General features: G+C 36.1%; 1 long non-coding RNA gene across 1 annotated transcript in view; it reads right to left on the bottom strand.

The window, feature by feature from the left end:
* Positions 1-22,704, bottom strand: part of LOC117999073 — a 663,845-nt gene that overhangs the window by 39,752 nt on the left and 601,389 nt on the right. The window contains exon 4 of the long non-coding RNA XR_004676203.1: positions 10,011-10,052. This is a non-coding gene — a long non-coding RNA (uncharacterized LOC117999073). The remainder of the gene's footprint in view (positions 1-10,010; positions 10,053-22,704) is intronic.

Here is a 22,704-nt window from a genome sequence, read left to right as displayed (position 1 = left end):
TTCCTTTTATAAAATTTTTTATAATTTCCATTTTTACAGTCATATTCCATCCCTTCATCATATCAACCCTTATCTTTGTACATATATAAGTTTTTCTTTCTTTAAAATTTTGGGAGGCTCTTTCTTCTAAAAGACCAAAATACACCCCAAATCTAGTGTGTGGCACTGATCTATATACCATATAGATCATATTTGATCACATTCTGGTTTTTCTATTGTTGTTGTTGTTTTGTTTTGTTTGTTTTTGTTTTTATCTTTATCTTTTTCTTTTTTTTTTTTTTCTTTTTCTTTTCTCTCTCTTTCCCTTTCTTATCCCACTGCTTCAGGTCTTTTCTGATTTGTTTAGAGTATATTTTCTGGGGACGTGGTACTCTGCTAGCATTTTGTTCTCTCATTAATCTATTCTCCTCTGCACAAAATGACAAGACGGAAAAAATCACCTCAACAAAAAGAACAAGAGGTAGTACCGACTGCCAGGGACCTACTCAATACGGACATTAGTACGATGTCAGATCTAGAGTTCAGAATCATCACTTTAAAGATACTAGCTGGGATTGAAAAAAATATGGAAGTTATTAGAGAAACCCTTTCTGGAGAAAGAAAAGAGCTAAAATCAAACAAAGTAGAAATCAAAAAGGCTATTAATGAGGTGCAATCAAGAATGGGGGCGCTAAGTGCTAGAATAAATGAGGCAGAAGAGAGAATCAGTAATATAGAAGATGAAATGATGGAAAATAAAGAAGCTGAGAAAAAGAGAGATAAACAACTACTGGATCACGAGGGCAGAATTCGAGAGATAAGCGATACCATAAGACGAAACAACATTAGAATAATTGGGATCCCAGAAGAAGAAGAAAGAGAGAGAGGGCCAGAAGGTATAATGGAGCAAATTATAGCAGAGAACTTCCCTAATTTGGGGAAAGAAACAGGCATGAAAATCCAGGAAGCACAGAGAACCCCTCTCAAAATCAATAAAAATAGGTCAACACCCCGACATCTAATAGTAAAACTTACGAGTCTCATAGACAAAGAGAAAATCCTGACAGTAGCTCGGGAGAAGAGATATGTAACCTACAAGGGTAGAAACATTAGATTGGCAACAGACCTATCCACAGAGACCTGGCAGGCCGGAAAGGACTGGCAGGTTATATTCAGAGCACTAAATGAGAAAAATATTCAGCCAAGAATACTCTATCCAGCTAGGCTGTCATTGAAAATTGAAGGAGAGATAAAAAGCTTCCAGGACAAACAAAAACTAAAGGAATTTGAAAACACAAAACCAGCCCTACAGGAAATCTTGAAAGGGGTCCCCTAAGCAAAGAGAGAGCCTAAAAGCAACATAGACCAGAAAGGAACACAGACAATATACGGTAACAGTCACCTTACAGGCAATACAATGGCACTAAATTCCTATCTTTCAATAGTTACCCTGAATGTAAATGGGCTAAATGCCCCAATCAAAAGACACAGGCTAACAGACTGGATTAAAAAACAAGACCCATCGATATGCTGTCTGCAAGAGACTCATTTTAGAACCAAAGACACCCCCAGATTGAAAGTGAGGGGGTGGAAAACCATTTACCATGCTAATGGACACCAAAAGAAAGCTGGGGTGGCAATCCTTATATCAGACAAATTAGATTTTAAACCAAAGACTGTAATAAGAGATGAGGAACGACACTATATCATACTTAAAGGATCTATCCAACAAGAAGATTTAACAATTGTAAATATCTATGCCCCTAACATGGGAGCAGCCAATTATATAAGGCAATTAATAACAAAAGCAAAGAAACACATCGACAACAATACAATAATAGTGGGGGACTTTAACATCCCCCTCACTGAAATGGACAGATCGTCTAAGCAAAAGATCAACAAGGAAATAAAGACTTTAAATGACAAACTGGACCAATGGACTTCACAGACATATTCAGAACATTCCATCCCAAAGCAACGGAATACACATTCTTCTCTAGTGCCCATGGAACATTCTCCAGAATAGATCACATCCAAGTCATAAATCAGGTCTCAACCGGTACCAAAAGATTGGGATCATTCCCTGCCTATTTTCAGACCACAATGCTTTGAAACTAGAACTCAATCACAAGAGGAAAGTCGGAAAGAACTCAAATACATGGAGGCTAAAGAGCATCCTACTGAAGAATGAATGGGTCAACCAGGAAATTAAAGAAGAATTAAAAAAATACATGGAAACCAATGAAAATGAAAACACAACTATTCAAAATCTTTGGGATGCAGCAAAGGCAGTCCTAAGAGGAAAGTATATAGCAATACAAGCCTTTCTCAAGAAACAAGAAAGGTCTCAAGTACACAACCTAACCCTACACCTAAAGGAGCTGGAGAAAGAACAGCAAATAAAGCCTAAACCCAGCAGGAGAAGAGAAATAATAAAGATCAGAGCAGAAATCAATGAAATAGAAACTAAAAGAACAGTAGAACAGATCAACGAAACTAGGAGCTGGTTCTTTGAAAGAATTAACAAGATTGATAAACCCCTGGCCAGACTTATCAAAAAGAGAAGAGAAAGGACCCAAATCAACAAAATCATGAATGAAAGAGGAGAGATCACAACCCACACCAAAGAAATACAAACAATTATAAGAACATATTATGAGCAACTCTATGCCAACAAATTAGATAACCTGGAAGAGATGGATGCATTCCTAGAGATGTATCAACTACCAAAACTAAACCAGGATGAAATAGAAAACCTGAACAGACCTATAACCACTAAGGAAATTGAAGCAGTCATCAAAAATCTCCCAAAGAACAAAAGCCCAGGGCCAGATGGCTTCCCAGGGGAATTTTGCCAAACATTTCAAGAAGAATTAATACCTCTTCTTCTGAAACTGTTCCAAAAAATAGAAACGGAAGGAAAACTTCCAAACTCATTTTATGAGGCCAGCATTACCTTGATCCCAAAACCAGACAAAGACCCCATCAAAAACGAGAATTACAGACCAATATCCCTGATGAACATGGATGCAAAAATTCTCACCAAAATACTAGCCAATAGGATCCAACAGTACATTAAAAGGATTATTCACCATGACCAAGTGGGATTTATCCCTGGGCTGCAAGGTTGGTTCAACATCCGCAAATCAATCAATGTGATACAGTACATTAACAAAAGAAAGAACAAGAATCATATGATCCTCTCAATAGATGCAGAAAAAGCTTTTGACAAAGTACAGCATCCTTTCTTGATCAAAACTCTTCAGAGTATAGGCATAGAGGGTACATACCTCAATATCATAAAAGCCATCTATGAAAAACCTACAGCAAATATTATTCTCAATGGGGAAAAACTGAGAGCTTTCCCCCTAAGGTCAGGAACGTGGCAGGGATGTCCACTATCACCACTGCTATTCAACATAGTATTGGAAGTCCTAGCCACAGCAATCAGACAACAAAAAGAAATAAAAGGCATCCAAATTGGCAAAGAAGAAGTCAAACTCTCACTCTTTGCAGATGATATGATACTTTTTGTGGAAAATCCCAAAGACTCCACCCCAAAACTGCTAGAACTCATGCAGGAATTCACTAAAGTGGCAGGATATAAAATCAATGCACAGAAGTCAGTGGCATTCCTATACACCAACAAGAAGACAGAAGAAAGAGAAATTAAGGAGTCGATCCCATTTACAATTGTACCCAAAACCATAAGATACCTAGGAATAAATCTAACCAAAGAGGCAAAGGATCTGTACTCAGAAAACTATAAAACACTCATGAAAGAAATTGAGGAAGACACAAAGAAATGGAAAAACGTTCCATGCTCATGGATTGGAAGAACAAATATGGTGAAGATGTCAATGCTACCTAGAGCAATCTACACATTCAATGCAATCCCCATCAAAATACCATCCACTTTTTTCAAAGAAATGGGACAAATAATCCTAAAATTTTTATGGAACCAGAAAAGACCCCGCATAGCCAGAGGAATGTTGAAAAAGAAAAGCAAAGCCGGCGGCATCACAATTCCGGACTTCAAGCTCTATTACAAAGCTGTCATCATCAAGACAGCATGGTACTGGCACAAAAACAGACACATAGATCAATGGAACAGAATAAAGAGCCCAGAAATGGACCCTCAACTCTCTGGTCAACTAATCTTCGACAAAGCAGGAAAGAATGTCCAATGGAACAAAGACAGTCTCTTCAACAAATGGTGTTGGGAAAATTGGATAGCCACATGCAGAAGAATGAAACTGGACCATTTCCTTACACCACACACAAAAATAGACTCCAAATGGTTGAAAGACCTCAATGTGAGACAGGAGTCCATCAAAATCCTAAAGGAGAACACAGGCAGCAACCTCTTTGACCTCAGCCAATGCAACTTCTTCCTAGAAACATCACCAAAGGCAAGGGAAGCAAGGGCAAAAATGAACTATTGGGACTTCATCAAGATAAAAAGCTTTTGCAAAGCAAAGGAAACAGTCAACAAAACCAAAAGACAACCGACAGAATGGGAGAAGATATTTGCAAATGACATATCAGATAAAGGGCTAGTATCCAAAATCTATAAAGAACTCATCAAACTCAACACCCAAAGAACAAAGAATCCAATCAAGAAATGGGCAGAAGACATGAACAGACATTTTTCCAAAGAAGACATCCACATGGCCAACAGACACATGAAAAAGTGCTCAATATCGCTCAGCATTAGGGAAATCCAAATCAAAACCTCAATGAGATACCACCTCACACCAGTCAGAATGGCTAAAATTAACAAGTCAGGAAACGACAGATGTTGGCGGGGATACGGAGAAAGGGGAACCCTCCTACACTGTTGGTGGGAATGCAAGCTGGTGCAGCCACTCTGGAAAACTGTATGGAGGTTCCTCAAAAAGTTGAAAATAGAGCTACCATATGATCCAGCAATTGCACTACTGGGTATTTACCCCAAAGATACAAAAGTAGGGATCCGAAGGGGTACGTGCACCCCGATGTTATAGCAGCAATGTCCACAATAGCCAAACTGTGGAAAGAACCAAGATGTCCATCGACAGATGAATGGATAAAGAAGAGGTGGTATATATATACAATGGAATATTATGCAGCCATCAAAAGGAAGAGATCTTGCCATTTGCAACGACGTGGATGGAATTGGAGGGTATCATGTTGAGTGAAATAAGTCAAACAGAGAAAGACATGTATCATATGATCTCACTGATATGAGGAAGTCTTAATCGCAGGAAACAAACTGAGTGTTGTTGGAGTGGGGGTTGGGGTGGGAGGGATGGGGTGACTGGGTGATGGACACTGGGGAGGGTGTGTGCTCTGGTAAGCGCTGTGAATGGTGCATGACTGTTGAATCTCAGATCTGTACCTCTGAAACAAATAATGCATTATATGTTAAGAAAAAAAAAAAAGAAGAAGAAGAAGAAGGTAGCGGGAGGGGAAGAATGAAGTGGTGGAAATCGGAGGGGTAGACGAACCATGAGAGACGATAGACTCTGAAAAACAAACTGAGGGTTCTAGAGGGGAGGGGGGTGGGAGGATGGGTTAGCCTGGTGGTGGGTATTGAGGAGGGCACATTCTGCATGGAGCACTGGGTGTTGTGCACAAACAATGAATCATGGAACACTTCATCTAAAACTAATGATGTAATGTATGGGGATTAACATAAGAATAAAATTTAAAAAAAAAGATATAAAAAAATAATAAAATAAAATAAAATAAAATAAAACTACAATGAGATATCATTACACACCTATCAGAATTGTACACACCTATCAGTGTAACATAAAGGACTGAGATGCTATCATCTTCTTCACATGCTGTTGGTTAGAAGCAAGTCAAAAGTTCTGTCCACAGTCAAGGTCTGAACATCAGGAGGCAGGACTCATGGGAGCCACATTAGAGTGTGTTCATCATGTTTGTCATATAAAATATAAGGCACATTTAAAGTTTCAAAAAGAAAGCAAAAATCACACATATAGCTAGGTATCCTACATAGAGATAATCACAATTAATGATGCTGAATGGGTTTCTTCACAGTCATCTATGTGTTCTTCTTGAAACCTTTGCCCCAACAAAAGGACATTATATATATAATTATTTGAATATTCTGTCCTTTTATATAAATGCATGTATAAAAGAGGTATGGTACTGTAATAATATTTTACAATTTGTCTTACTTTTTAAGAACACATTCTCCTTAAATAATCTTCTAAATTATAAATTTTAGAAACTGTAAAATATCTTCTCCTAAATATTATATTTATTTCCATTTCCCTATTATTTAATAGTTAATTTGTTTCCTATTGCCATGTTATAAATATCGCTATGATAAATCTTAGTCCCATTAAAACAACCTCCTAAATATATCTTAAATATATAGCTTCAAGAACTAAGTGGGAGGATTTCACTTCCCAATTTCAAGTCTAAACCTTTATTACTATTATCACTGTTTTAGTCCTATTCTTGACCACTTTCCACCCTCCTGTTGCTGTATTTGACTGATACTTGACCAGTTCATCAGCACCTTTCAAGATACTTGAAGTGTCCACTCCTCCAGGAAGCCAGATTGATTGAAATGACTTTTCTAAATTACACCTCATTGGCATTTCTCCTGTGTACTGTTACTACATTTTCTTTATTATGTTCACCTTGCCAACATATAGTACATCATTAGTTTTTGATGTAGTGTTCAGTGACTCATTAGTTGCATAGCACACCCAGTGCTCATCACATCACATGCCCTACTTAATGCCCATCACCAGTTACCCCTCCCCCCACCCACCTCCCTTCCAAAACCCTCAGTTTGTTTCCCAGAGTCAAGAGTCTCGTGGTTTGTTTCCCTCTCTGATTTCTTCCCATTCAGTTTTCCTTCCCTTCCCCTATGATCCTCTGTGCTATTTCTAATATTCCACATATGAGTGAAACCAAATGATAATTGCCTTTCTCTCCATTAACTTATTTCACTTAGCATAATACCCTTCATTTCTATCCATGTTGATGTAAATGGTAGGTAATCATCCTTTCAGATGGCTGAGTAATATTCCATTGTATATAAGAATCACATCTTCTTTATCCATTCATCTGGTGAAAGACATCTTGGCTCCTTCCACAGTTCGGCTATTGTGAGCATTGCTGCTGTGAACATTGGGGTGCATGTGCCCCTTTTCACTACATCTGTATCTTTGGAGTAAATACCTAGTAGTGCAATTGCTGGGTCATAGGGTAGCTCTATGTCTGGAGGAAACTCCATACTGTTTTCCAGAGTGGCTGTACCAGCTTGCATTCCCACCAACAGTGTTAAGGGGTTCCCCTTTCAATGATGTGGGGGGTGCCTGGGTGGAGCAACGTGTTAAGCATCTGCCTTCGGCAGTCTATTAAGCATCTCATCTCAGGGTCCTGGGATAGAGCCCTGTGTCGTTGGTCTTCCTGCTCAGAGGGGAGTCTGCTTCTCCCTCTCCATCTGCCCCTCCCCTCGGCTCACACACACTCTCTCTCAAATAAATAAAAATATTTTTTAAAATTAATTAAATAAATGATGTGTTTACATGTCCTCTCTTTTCTAAGATTGTAATGCCCTTATCAGGCAGAGAACACATCTCTTTCTTCTTTGCCTTTTTAGCACCTAGCACAGTGCATAGAACACATAATAACTTCTCATTAAGGAAGTTGAACTGAGCTACTGAACTAAACTAAAATAGTGTGAGTATGCTATGGAGGTATAGTTTTGCTAAGCCATCTACATTTTACAATGTGTTTTTCCATCTTTGAGCACCCAAACAAAGCCTAAAATTAAATGAAGGAGGCTCAGACACTCTTATGCAACATGAAGGCCCTTTGTATCACATGCAACTCTTAAAAAAGGAAGCAAATATAAAAAAAGACCAAGAAATGAGCAACAACTCTTCCTTCACCAGAAAAAGTGTCTACCCAAAGATGAAGACAAATATTATTGCACATGCTTACACACCCTGAAACTTAAAAATGTATATTAGAGTCATTCTTCTTGCATTCATAATATGATTGAGATGATTAAGAAGGCTAACACAAAATCCAAACCATTACAAAAATAGGAAGAAGTAAAATAGCATTTAATTATATAACAGGTCAAAGAGGTGTTTTAGGACAATTGTATCATTTCAATACCCATGCAATCCCTGTGATAAGTATTAGTAAATTAATTTTATATCTGAAATAGCCTGCCCAGGATTTCACAGTGGTAAGTGGCAGGGCCACACTTCAAAGATAAAAAGGTTCAATTTCAAAGCCACCATCTTCCCATTTCTTTGAAATGGGAAGCACCAGGAAATACCATAGTTTTCAGTTTATTACCAGAAATGTTCCCTAGAATATCAGGGGCAAGAGTAGTAGTGACTAACAGCAGGCTTGAAGTTAAGGCTGCATATCTATGAGAAACCATGATTATTTGCATTGTGCTGTGTTTGATTTAGTTCCCTGACAAATGTCATGCCAAAGCCTTGACACAACAGAGATTTGTGCCTGGAGCCAGCCATTCTGTGTCTGGCAGAGCACATTGGCTGGCATATTTTACATGGATATTCTAAAGTCACACCAGTCTCTGAATGGAGACTGAAAGTGACTAAGATAAAAAAAATATATATATATATGAAAAATAGAGTCGAGTCATACTCCAAAAAGAAAAAAAAAAAAACAGAAGTATGTTTCAATTTTTAAATCTCAATTATTCATATATGTATATAGATATGCTTATAGAAGTTTATTTTTTCATAGGGAAGTAACATGGCAGAACACATACAGTATGTTTTGAGCCAAATTTAAAATATAAATATTAGTATATAAGTGTATTTCCCCAAGTATTATGTTTGCATAAAATAGGTTATCAATTATTATTAATGATAATATATATATATATATCTCCACATTTTTATAACCACAAACCAACTTGCAACTTTCCTTTAAATATGAGATTACTTTATCACACAGAAAACTAAAAGAACTGCCTCACCCATTTCATTGTATGGTGGAAAGACTCAAAATAGGGTAAATGATCTAGAGAAGTTTTAGAGAAACTATAAGCAAACATTTATAAAACCATTAATTATTTAAATACCTCCCAAGAAATGACAAACCTACTTTCAGTATCTTACCCCAGAACTCACATTCCTTATGTGCTACTTTAAGCAATTTTTTCTTGCTACCTCCTCCATAGAGAAGGACTGATTTTCATAGCTTCTGTATGTGGGATCCATTTCCCATTCCTTCTTTCATCTTTCTCCCTTACAGTACCTAAGAATCTTAGTTCCTTTTGTCTTTACTCCTGGAGTTCCCACTATATACTTTTTATTCAATGTATACCTTTTCTTTTCAGCTCACTCTCAGGATTCAAGGTTATTACGATTCATGATATTTATAATGTTCTTTGTCCACATTTTATTTTAAATAGCATCCCATTTTGAAATCAAAGGCATCCTGTAATGGCCTTGTGCTCTCACCCTTATCTTTCCCATAGTGCATTTATATACTTCTTACTGAGCTCTATTTATTTTGCTGTCTGCATCTTCTTCTGAAATTGTCTTGCCATTTTAAACTAATTTCACTATCTGGTCCCCCAAAACTTAGATATTCCTAGGGAGTTCTTAACTGATAGTTAACTTGCTTATATCCTACCTTTAATAATTTAATCACCAGAGTCATTAAAGACTGTGTTAAACAAGTTCCATCAAACATAGAATAGTTCCATTGTTTTACTGTCAAGGGCATTAGTCATAACAGTTCTTTGAATATACATTGTATGAATTAAGGGTTTCTGTGATCAGGAAATGATATGTAGTTAGTGATCAGATTTTTGATTCTAAAGTTTTCTCACTAGTATCATGTTTTATCAGATGAAAGAGTGTTTATCATATACATGAACATGTACTATACTTCTATTTATATAAGCACATTATACTAATATAATTTTTATAATTTTTTTTACTATTATAACATTTGTATTTTTATACTTTATGGAGAATATTGGAAATATATTTTAAATATACCTTTGTCCAAGGCACATCCTGCTGTGGTCTCAGGACAGGAACCTATTGTAAAAAATATATATATATTCTCATTAATTGTATATACTTAGTATAAAAAACAGATTGAGAAACACCAATACATACAATTAAAAAAAAAACATGGCTTCAAAACCTCAACCATGGCTCAATATTAGTATCTGCCCATTAACGTCAGAAAATATTCTGTTTTTATCTTTTTTTTTTTTTTTTGCTTTAGTTCATTAAGAAAGAAAGGACAAGGTATAAATATTCTGATATACTTTTCAATCTGAATCTCTGAAGGAACTCTATTTTTTTATATCTTAAAATAAACAGTGTTTTTCCTAGAAAGAAACATAAAGGCAGATTAAGTTCCTGATACACAAAAGCCAATTTCAGGCAAAAACTCAGACAACACTTTTCAAAAATTCTAAGTGAATTATTATATTCCGAATAAGAAGATGAGGAAGCAGGTTAAACAGGTTTTATGATAACAAAAGTCCTATAATATTTGTTCATCAAAAAATGGCAATGGAAATCAGTTAAAGTTAAGAGAATCATTTCACAGTAATAATGTTTCAAATTTTCAGGCAGTGAAACTAGAATGTATGCGCAGGTAATAGATTTAAATATGTTCAAATGAACTTGAGCACTTTAAAAATCATAGGAGGAAACGGAATCACGTATTGCTGCTTTAAGACCAATATTTCCATCATTTCCTTCTATTTTATTATTCTATTAGACACAGTGTCACATTTCCAAATATGTGGACACCCAACCCACATAAAAGCACAGATCTAAATCTAAGAACTCCCATTGCAAATGTGACAGTGTTGTTTACAAGAACTTCAATTAAATGTAAAATCAAAGAACCACTCATTTTGTTCATATTTTTTTGGCATTCTATCTGTTTGAAATTTCCAGATATGGGAGAAGAAATCAGAAGAAATAAACTTCCTTTGTGATTTCTACCAGTATGCTGGAATAAAAGTTTTACCATGAATAAATTTAAAAAATAAAAATAAATAGTTAGCATCCATAAACTAAAAATAAAAGTATGTTTTTCTTTCATATTTAAAGTTCACAGACCCAAAGAATTTTAGCTCTAGAAGGCACCTGAGTGGATAACCAAGTAAACTGAATCCAAACTGTCAATTATAATTAAGGGATTCTCACTGTTATGTCTCAGGAGTCCTTGGATAATGTAAGGGAACCAAGTCTTTGGGTCACCCAAAATGTTCCCTTAGCCATTATTCAAGCACAGTAGACATGTGCACAAATTCAGGCACACATGCATGACGCATGCATGTGCAGACACACACACACACACACACACGAATTTAAGCCATCGTCTTTATTCTATGGCCAAACCTAGAATCTCACATTTCTTGTATTTGAAACTTGGCCCCTGGATTATTAGCTACACTGGACTTTAGACAATTTACATAACCCTCTCTGAGCCTCAATTTTTTTACTTATATTGAAGTTATTGTAAAGATTAAATGATTTAATACAAATAAATTGCTTAGAAACCCTTCCTAGGACATAGTAAGTAGCCAATAAATGTTCACTATTAAAAGCTACAAAACATTTGAAAGTAAAAATTCTTCAAAAAATATTAAATAATTTCGATATTTAAAAATATGTCAATTGATATTTCTAGTCTACTAATCATCTCTCAAGTGTGAAAATCTCCATTTGTATTTCTTACATTTTAATATAATTATATTTGCACAATTATAATTACAAGAAATAACTGAGAAACATAACTATGGATGGCAAACTTTATTCATGAAAGAATCATAAAAGAAACCAAAGTAAAAAGTGGCATTTTTTTTCAATGAGGCATTTTAAATGGTTAATTAACAGTTGTAATTCTATGTTCTGTGTTTTACTTGTGATCTGGCATGACTAGAGGAACAGAAAATCTTCTTAAATGACAGGGAGGTACTTAAAGTTTTCCAGAGGTCAAGCAAGAATCCAATTATCTAATATCCATGGGAGCAGAAGTATGTGGTGAAGAGAAAGTACAAAACTGGAAATACAGCATTACTGCCAGGCTATAATAAATTTATCACAGAGAAACATGGTTTCAACAAAGTCAGAGTTGGACTCACAAAGCAGACAATCTTCAGGTACTAAAATCTCCATGACTCTGGCCATTAGGAATAGTCAGGGCTTTAAAAAAATTGGATTAAATTTGTTTGCTATGATTTTTCTGATCAGAACATGCATTCCTATATATAGGAATAAGTTGCAGGAGGAAAGGGAGGGAACACAATTTTTAAAGATTGGTTTAACTGAGTATAGGGTAGAATTAGAAGGGGGAATAAAAGACTTGATAAGAGAAAATGAACATAATAGCAAAGTGAAGAAGAAAAGAACAACCATAGCTTTAATAAGGGAAGTACTAAATGCCAAACCTGAAAGGTAGACAGTATATTTGGTAAAGTATGTTTTGATCAGAAGCTATTTTTATAGATCTGGTGGTGGAACTGAAGGAGAGGTGGTGACCTATCCACATCATTTTACTGTTTTAACTCAGGGTTTTTCTACCCAGGCTAATTTCCTCCTCCCATCCCTATGACCAGGGACATATAACAACTTCTGGAGCCATTTTTGGTTGTCACAGCTGGGGGTGGGATGCTACTAGATGCTACTAGCATCTAGTGGGGAGAGGCCATGGATGCTGCTAAACATCCAATAACTCACAGGACAGCCCCCCACAAAAAGGATTCATGCAGCCCAAAATGTCAATCATGTGCAGAGTTGAGAAACACTGTCTTAGCAGAGGTGGAACCTCCTCCTACCTCAGTGCTTCACGAACTCTCCCAAATCATGAGATCACATCATTTACATAGAGTGAATCGTCCAGGGAAAAGAGAACTAACCTTGATCAAGGTTCTTGACAGAGGATATTTTAGTTGCAATAATCTATTTAAACATTGCTGATCTAGCACTTAATATAGCTATATATAAAATCCAGATTGATCTGATACTTGTCATCACCAATCTGAAACCTATACATAATGGTATTCCCACTCCTCTTTTCAAATGTTTTTCAACATCAGAAAATATCTTAGTGAATTATTTGATTTCATTCTTTTACAAAAACACTAATTTCAAACATTCAGACATTATTCCATTTGAAATAATTTAGTTTAAGAGAGAGGTTATTTACCTTATCATTATTAGAAATTTGATAATTCATCATAATGCTATAGTTAACCAAAATCATTCTTAAGGAAAATAAGGTGGTTTAATATTTTTATTTTATTTTTACTTTACACCAAAATAACAACTACTTTAAGCAAAACTAAGATATATTTTTATTGATTATTAACATAAAGATGCAATATACACAGCAACATGAATTAAAACTAATGTTTGAAACAGGATAATTATTACTATTTTATATAAACTAATATGTAACTTCACCCTGTTCTCATTTTGCTCATTTGAGAATACTTCATTACTATCATGTTGCTCAGAGTATTTAACCTGTAAAGTATAATGTTTCGTTGATATTAATTTAGTGGGATTCACAACCTAAAAAACATGTCATGTTTCAGTTTCATGAAAAGGCCAAAAATCTGGGGGTGGGGGGAAATCCTTAAAACCTTTCAATTACAGATGAATTTCTACAGCTAAAAGCAACATATTAAGGAAACAAGGAAGGAAAGGATAGGGGAGTTTTATGTTGCTATTATTGTGATTCAAAAGAAAGGTCCATTTAGATGGGTTTAACAGACATATTCAGAACATTACATCCTAAAACAGCAGAGTACACATTTTTTTTCAAGTGCATATGGGACAATCCCCAGAACAGATCAGATATTAAGCCCCCAAACAAGTCTCAAAAAGATCAAAGTCATACTATGCATCTTTTCTGACCAAACACTATGAAACTAGAAACCAACCAAAAGAAAAAAAATCTGTAAGACCACAAATACATGGAAGATTACATAACATGCTACTAAACTATAAATGAGTCAACCAAGAAATCAAAGAAGAAATAAAAAATTACATGGAAAAAATGAAAATGAAAACACAATGGTCAAAAACCTTTTGGATGTAGCAAAAGCAGTTCTACCAGGGAAGATTATAGTAATACAGACTTATTTCAAGAAGCAAGACAAATCTTTTTTTTTTTTTTTTAAGATTTTATTTATTTATTTGACAGAGAGATAGAGAGAGAGCACAAGTAGGCAGAGTGGCAGGCAGAGGGAGAGGGAGAAGCAGGCTCTCCGTGAGCAGGGAACCAGATGTGGGGCTCGATCCCAGGACCCCAGGATCATGACCTGAGCCGAAGGCAGCCACTTAACTGAGCCACCCAGGTGCCCTGAAGCAAGACAAATCTTAAATACACAACCTAACCTTACACCTAAAGGACCTAGAAAAAGAAGAACAAACAAAATCCAACCCAGCAAAAGGAAGGAAATGATAAAGATTAGAGCAGAAATAAATGCTATAGGAATTAAACAACAAAACAAAACAAAACAAAAATGAGTAGACTAGATCAATGAAACCAGGAGCTGGTTCTTTGGAAAGATCAATAAAATTGATAAACCTCTAGCCAGACTCATCAACAAAAAAACAAAAGAGAGAGAGAGAAAGAGGACCCAAATAAACAAAAGCACTAATGAAAGATAAGAAATAACAACCAACACTACAGAAATACAAACAATTATAATAGAATATTATACAAAACAATATGCCAAAAATTGGACAATTTAGAAGAAATTGGTAAATTTCTAAAAACATATAACCTACCAAAACTAAAGCACGAAGAATAGAAAATTTGAACCAATGAATTATCAGCAATAGAATTGAATCAGTAATCAAAAACTCCCAAAAAACAAAAGTCCAGGACCAGACAACTTCACAGGCAATTCTACCAAACAGTTAAAGAAAAGTTAATACCTATTCTTTTCAAACTATTCCAAAAAATAAAACAGGAAGGAATTTTTCAAATTCATTCTATAAGGCCAGTATCACCCCAATACCAAAACCAGATAAAAACACCACCAAAAAAAGAGGATTACAGGCTAGTATCTCTCATGAATATAGTTGCAAAAATCCTCAGCAGAATATTAGCAAACTGAATCCAACAATACATTAACAATATCATACACCATAATCAAGTGGTATTTTTCCCCATGATACCAGAACAGTCAATATTTGCAAAACAATCAACGTGATACATCACATCAAGAAGAGAAAGGGTAAAAACTGTATGATCATTTCAATAGTTGCAGAAAAAACATTTGACAAAGTACAATATTCATTCATGATTAAAAAAAAACAAACTGCAAAGTAGGTCTAGAAGGAACATATCTCAACATAATAAATGCCTTATGTGAAAAACCCACAGCCAACGGCATGCACAACAGTGAAAAACTGAGAGCTTTTCCCTCAAGGCCAGGAGCAGACAAGGGTGTTTACTCCCTACACTTTTATTCAACATAGTATGGGAAGTCTTTGCCACAGCAATCAGACAAGAAAAAGGAATAAAAGGCATCCAAACTGGTAAAGAAGTAAAACTTCCGTGATTTACAAATGACATGATAGTGTATGTAGAAAACCCTAAGGACTCCACCAAAAAAACCCACAAAAAACAAAAAACAAAAAAAACACAAAAACAAAAACAAAAACCCTTTCTAGAACTGATAAATGAATTCAATAAGGTCACAGGATATGAAATCAATGTTGAGAAATCTCTTGCATTTCTATACACTAATAATGAAGCAGCGGAAAGAGAAATCAACAAAGCAATCCCATTTGTAATTGCACCCAGCATAATAACATACCTGGGAAGAAACTTAACCAAAGAGATGAAAGACCTGTACTCTGACAACTATAAAACACTAATGAAAGAATTGAAGATGACACAAAGAAATGGAAAGACATTCAGAGAACAAATATTGTTAAAATGTCTATTCTACCCAAAACAATCTACAGATTTAATGCAATCCCTCTCAAAATACCAACAGTATTTTTCACAGAACTAAAAGAAATAATCCTAAAATTTGTATGGAACCACAAAAGGCCTTGAATAGCCAACGCAATCTTGAAAAAGAAAAACAAAATTGGAAGCATCACAATTCCAGACTTCAAGTTATATTACAAAGCATTAGTAATGAAAGCAGTATGGTATTGGCATAAAAACAGATACATGGATTAATAGAATAGAATAGAAAAACAAGAATAATAATTAGAATAGAATAGAAGAAAATAATAGAATAGAATAGAAAGAAGAATAGAAGAATAGAATAGAATAGAATAGAATAGAATAGAAGAGAAGAGAAGAGAAGAGAAGAGAAGAATAGAAAGAATAGAAAACCCAGAAATAAACCCATGCTTATATGTTCAATTGATCTTAGAGAAAGAAGGAATCAATATACAATAGGACAAAAATAGTCTTTTTAACAAATGGTGTTGGGGAAACTGGACAGCTACATGCAAAACAATGAAACTGGACCACTTTCTTACACCATACACAAAAATACATTCAAAATGGACTAAAGACTAAATGTGAGACCTGAAGCTGTGAACATCCTTGAAGAGAGCACAGGCAATAATTTCTCTGACATAGGCTATTAGCAACATTTTTCTAGATATGTCTCCTAAGACAAGGGAAGTGAAAGGAAAAATAAACTATTGGGACTACATCAAAATAAGAGGTTTCTGCACAGCAAAGGAAACAACCAATAAAACTCAAAAGCAACCTACTGAGGGTGCCTGAGTGGCTCAGTTGGTTAAGCAACTGCCTTCAGCTCAGGTCATGATCCTGAAGTCCCGGGATCGAGTCCCGCATCGGGGTCCCTGCTCAGAGGGAGTCTGCTTCTCCCTCTCCCGCTCCCCCCTCTTGTGCTCTCTCTCTCTCTCAAATAAATAAATAAAATCTTTAAAAAGAGGGGGGAAAAAAAGCAACCTACTGAAGGGGAGAAGATATTTGCAAATGCCATATCTGATAAGGGGTTAGTATCCAAAATATGTAAAAAAACTGATACAACAGGGTGCCTAGGTGGCTCAGTCATTAAGCATCTGTCTTTGGCTCAGGTCATGATCCCAGGGTCCTGGGATCGAGCCCTGCATCAAGCTGTCCGCTCCGCGGGAAACCTGCTTCTCCCTCTCCCACTCCCCCTGCTTGTGTTCCCTCTCTTGCTGTGTGTCTCTCTCTGTCAAATAAATAAATAAAATCTTAAAAAAAAAAAAAAACCTGATACAACTCAACACCCCGAAAACAAATAATCTTATTAAAATAGGGAGAAGACATGAACGGATTTTTCCCCAAAGAAGACATCCAGATGACCAGTAAACACATGGAAAGATGCTCAACATCACACATCATCAAGGAAATGAAAATCAAAACTGTGGAAAGAGCAAGATGTCCATCAACAGATGGATGGATAAAGAAGGTCTGGTATATATATACAATGGAATATTATGCAGCCATCAAAAGGAATGAGATCTTGCCATTTGCAATGATGTGGATGGAACTGGAGGGTATTATGCTGAGTGAAATAAGTCAATCAGAGAAAGACATGTATCATATCTCACTGATATGAGGAATTCTTAATCTCAGGAAATAAACTGAAGGTTGCTGGAGTGGTGGGGGATGGGAGGGATGGGGTGGCTGGGTGATAGACATTGGGGAGGGTATGTGCTATGGTGAGAGCTGTGAATTGTGCAAGACTGTTGAATCACAGATCTGTACCTCTGAAACAAATAATACATTATATGTTAAAAAAAAAAAAAAGAAAGAAGAAGATAGCAGGAGGGGAAGAATGAAGGGGGGGAGATCGGAGGGGGAGATGAACCATGAGAGACGATAGGCTCTGAAAAACAAACTGAGGGTTCTAGAGGGGAAGGGGGTGGGAGGATGGGTTAACCTGGTGATGGGTATTAAAGAGGGCACGTTCTGCATGGAGCACTGGGTGTTATACACAAACAATGAATCATGGCACACTACATCTAAAACTAATGATGTAATGTATGGTGATAAACATAACAATAAAAATTTTTAAAAAACTACAATGAGCTATCTCCTCACACCTGTCAGAGTGGCTAAAATTAGCAACACAAAAACAACAGGTGTTGGAGAGGATGTGCAGAAAATGGAACCCTCAAGCGCCTGGGTGGCTCATTCATTAAGCGTCTGCCTTCGGCTCAGGTCATGATCCCAGGGTTCTGGGATCGAATCCCACATCGATCCCTGCTCGGCAGGAAGCCTGCTTCTCCCTCCCCCCTCCCCCTGCTTGTGTTCCCTCTCTTGCTGTGTCTCTCTCTGTCAAATAAATAAATAAAATCCTTAAAAAAAAAAAAAAAATGGAACCCTCTTGCAGTGTTGGTGGAAATGCAAACTAATGAAGCCACTCTGGAAAACAGTATGAAGGTTCCACAAAAAAAATTAAAAATAGAACTACTCTACCACCCAGTAATCACATTACTGGTTATTTAACCAAAGAATATAAAAATACTAATTTAAAGAGATACATGCACTCCTATGTTTATTGCAGCATTATTTACAACAGCCAAACTACGGAAGCAGCCCAAGTGTCCATCAATAGATGAACGGATAAGGAAGAAGTGGTGTGTATATATATAAAGAAGTGGAATGCAATATTATTCAGCCATAAAAAATGAAATCTTGCCATCTGCAACAACATGGATAGAGCTAGAGAGTATAATGCTAAGCAAAATAAGTCAGTCAGAAAAGACAAATACCATATGATCTGACTCATATGTGGAATTTAAGAAATAAAATAAATGAGCAAAGTAAAAAGAGAGAGATAAACCAAGAAACAGACTCAACTATAGAGAACAAACTGGTGGTTACCAGTGGGAGGTGAATGGGGCAGGACGGAATGGGTGAAATAGATGATGGGGATTAAAGAGTACACTTATAATGAAAATAAATAAAATTTTCAAAATGTCAAAACCAAAAAAAAAAAAAGGTCCATATTTAGAGGAAACTTAGAAATGGTCATATGAGCATAGCAATGCAATGCTGCAGACCTACACATTTTTCTTACATTTTAAGCACAGTAAGAGGTGTTCTTCAAAAGATTTACATCAATACCACTTCACTAAAGCAGAATCACTATTTTACTCCAAAGTAAATCATCAGCACAATGATTAATGCCCCTTATGCACAATATGAATATTTTAGAATTGGTTTAGTTTCTGTTATTTCTCCCTTTATTAACTATTTATTAGTATCCAATCAATTTGTTTATATAGTTTATATAATTTCCAGATATATAGCAAGTAGTTAAAATAACTTACCTTTTCAACCTATCTTAAAACTTTTATGTCCTTACTGATGTATGATCCAATTTCAGGAACATTTCCAATATAGATATGTTATATTTCAATGAAAGATGCTATATATGGTATGCAAACTAAACTTAAGAGATCAAATACAGTTATTACTAAATCTAATTTCTTTGTATCTACTTGTTAGCAAACCAGGTGTGCTTGCGGACATCATTCAAATTCAGAATGATCCCAGTGTGTAACAGATTTTTTTCTCATAAAAGATGGTAATGCTGCCATAATTAGTGAATAAAGGGATTACCATCAACAATAGTATACTGTGCATAATATTTTATAAGGGCAAACCAGAAATTTTAATATATTGGTATTATGGGCTGAATTGTGTGTCCTCAAAATTCTTATGTTGAAATCCTAGGGGTGCCTGGATGGCTCAGTCTATTAAGCATCTGACTCTTGGTTTCGGCTCAGGTCATGATTTCATGGGTCATGATTTTGAGCCCTGCATCCTGCTCCACGCTCAGTGGGGAGTCTATTTGAGATTCTCTCCCTGCACTGCTCCCCACAATTGTGCTCACACTCTCTCTCTCTCTCTCATAAATAATCTTAAAAAAGAAAGAAAGAAAGAAAGAAGGAAAAAGAAAGAAAAAAACCCTAGCCTTCATTAACTCTGAATGTGATGATATTTAGAAAGAATGTCTTTAAAAAGGTAATTAGATTAGGCGCCTGGGTGGCTCAGTCAGTTAAGCAGCTGCCTTCAGCTCAGGTCATGATCCCAGGGTCCTGGGATCGAGCCCCACATCGGGCTCCCTGCTCCGCGGGAAGCCTGCTTCTCCCTCTGCCACTCCCCCTGCTTGTGTTCCCTCTCTCGCTGTGTCTCTCTCTGTCAAATAAATAAAATCTTTAAAAAAAAAAAAAAGGTAATTAGATTAAAATGAGTCCATTAGGGTGGGCCCTAATCCATTGCGAGTGGTGTCCTTATAAGAATAGATTAGGGCACAGAGACCCTCAGAGGAAAGACCATGTGCAGACTCAGAGAAAAGATGGCCATCTACAAGCTGAGGAAAAAAGCCCTCAGAGAAAAGTAACCCTGCAGGCACCTTGATCTTGGACATCTAGCCTCCAGAATCATCTAGCTTCCAGAATCATGAGGAAACAAACAAAAAAATCTGTTGTATAAGCCCAGTCTGTGGTTCTCTATTATGACAGCCCTAAAAAACGATAGAATTTGTACTTTTTAGCGTTAGAATATACCTCTACTCCAACATGTGGCAAGAGGTAAATTTTATCCTCCAGGTCCCCCCATTTCCCATGTAATATTTGTCTTTCTCTTTCACGGGCTTTTTGCATAAATAATACTCTTTTGATGTTCCTAGGATACAAGGGGTTGTCTATGGACACAGCTTCTTGCTCTTTAAATGTATTTTCAAAGTGATACTCTCCTGAATTAAAGAAACAGTCTATCACAAAGACTTTAATTACTGAGAACAGCTTGGCCTATATCTGTATTTGAGGGTATTTGTCTGCAAAAAGTAAATAATACCTTTTTTGTAAAGCAAGCCTTTTGTGTTATTTTGTTAGTAATGAGTAGGTGTGATGAAATTGCCATCTTCATTCATTGCTGGTGGTAGTATGAATTGGAAAGCAATTTGCCAGCAGGTATCAAAGTCTTAAAAATATTTGCTCCCGTTCACCCAGTTATTTCTCTCTTGGGAATCTCTCAAAAGGACATATCAACAGATGCTGGCAAACATTTATGAATTGATAATCCACTTCACCACTATTTATACTAACTCTTCTTTGTAAAAGGAAGCAAGCTATATATCTTCTAACAGATTAGAGAAACTGAGTTTCTCCCCCAGATAAGGAACTATTGTGCTTTTTTTTGTAAACATATTTTTGAAGACAATTGGCATGAGAATATAAAGTGAATTTTATAGTTTTAGGTGACCAGATGAGGATACAATAGGATTCCATTGTGTAAAACTAAATTAACCCTCCCCACAAACAGGAATTCTCTTTACTCAGCTAACTTCTTTTCTCTCCCCCTCCCTACATATGAAGAGTTGCCTTTATAAATTAATAAAACACTCAGAATTCCAAGAAGCAGACGTGACTCATGAGGGTATCTCAGCGGAGTCCTCCATCATCTCAGGAGGAGCAGGGAGAAAGAGGTTTCCACAGTTATAATCTGTTAGTACAACCTGGTAACTGCTTGTTTTCAAGTGACCTGTCTCCTCTTTTATATCCAAAATAATTGAAACTGATGACATCCAATTAAAACTTTCCTTTCTCATTTGGAGGATCAAGAGGTAGTCTTTTTGTTGTTGTTGTTCCCTAACAGAGGAATCGCGAAGTATCTCTTGACATGAGACATAATTTTTTTTAATTTGATACTTTATTCTATCCCCTTGCTATAATGTACCTACATTATTTTTTTCAAACAGTCTAAACCTTGTTGTACCATTATTACCAAGTGAGAGTTTAGTAAATTCATATTTTCAGAAATGAAGAAAGCATTGTAAATGGCACATGGTTATAAATGCCAATTCACCCTATTGAGGCAAGATTGTCACCAGGGTGCCTGGAACATTCCACCACTCAATTATTCCTATGAACTGTGAACAGACATGTGTAGCGTCTTTTTTGGTGTAGTATGTACACAGAAAAACATGGGAAATATATATGAAAATACTCTTGGTGGTTATCTCTAAGTGGTGATTTTCTTCTGCATAATTTTCTGTATTTTCTAATTTTTTTTCTACCATTGCCATGTATCTCCTTAACAAACAAAATCAATGTTTTATTCCAGAGACGCACGGTGTTGATCTCCTATCCTACTTATTCTGCAAACATGAGAAATGGGCTGGACTCACCCAGGTAAGTTGGCAACATCTGCACATATGCATTAAGGCCTGCTCTCCCTGGGCCACGGTGCTCTGAATGTCATGTGTTGCCAATACTTAGGGGCATTCCCTAAGCTAGGTACCCCACAGCTAGGTACCTTAAATCATCATGTGCTGCTTAGCTCTCAGGGATCACTGAAACACTTGAAGGTTGACTTCCATTTCACCTTCCCAGAGAACTTTTTTATAAAATTCTATTTCCAAAATTTAGAATCTTTGGAGCTAGGACAATATTGATACCTATATGTATTTCAGGAAATTAGACCCCTTTAAGAATTATTTCACTACTTAAACAATAGTATATTGGCCAGAGTGCAAATTCCTTTTGACACAGTGGATATGGGATATCTTGGGGTAAGGGTTGTAGGATTCGGGCACTAGTTCTGTCATTTATCAACCTGTATTCTTGGGCAATTCACATCCTCACTGTGGGTTGATGATTGTCTGAATAGTCCCAGTGGATACTCTCAAGTTTAACAGCCAACAAAGGCTACCCACCTGAATGAATATAT

This window comes from Mirounga leonina, unplaced genomic scaffold, assembly GCF_011800145.1.
Source record: "Mirounga leonina isolate KUSES-001 unplaced genomic scaffold, KU_Mleo_1.0 Mir_447, whole genome shotgun sequence".
NCBI classification, from domain to species: Eukaryota; Metazoa; Chordata; class Mammalia; order Carnivora; family Phocidae; genus Mirounga; species Mirounga leonina.
This window is presented reverse-complemented; position numbering and strand designations above follow the sequence as displayed.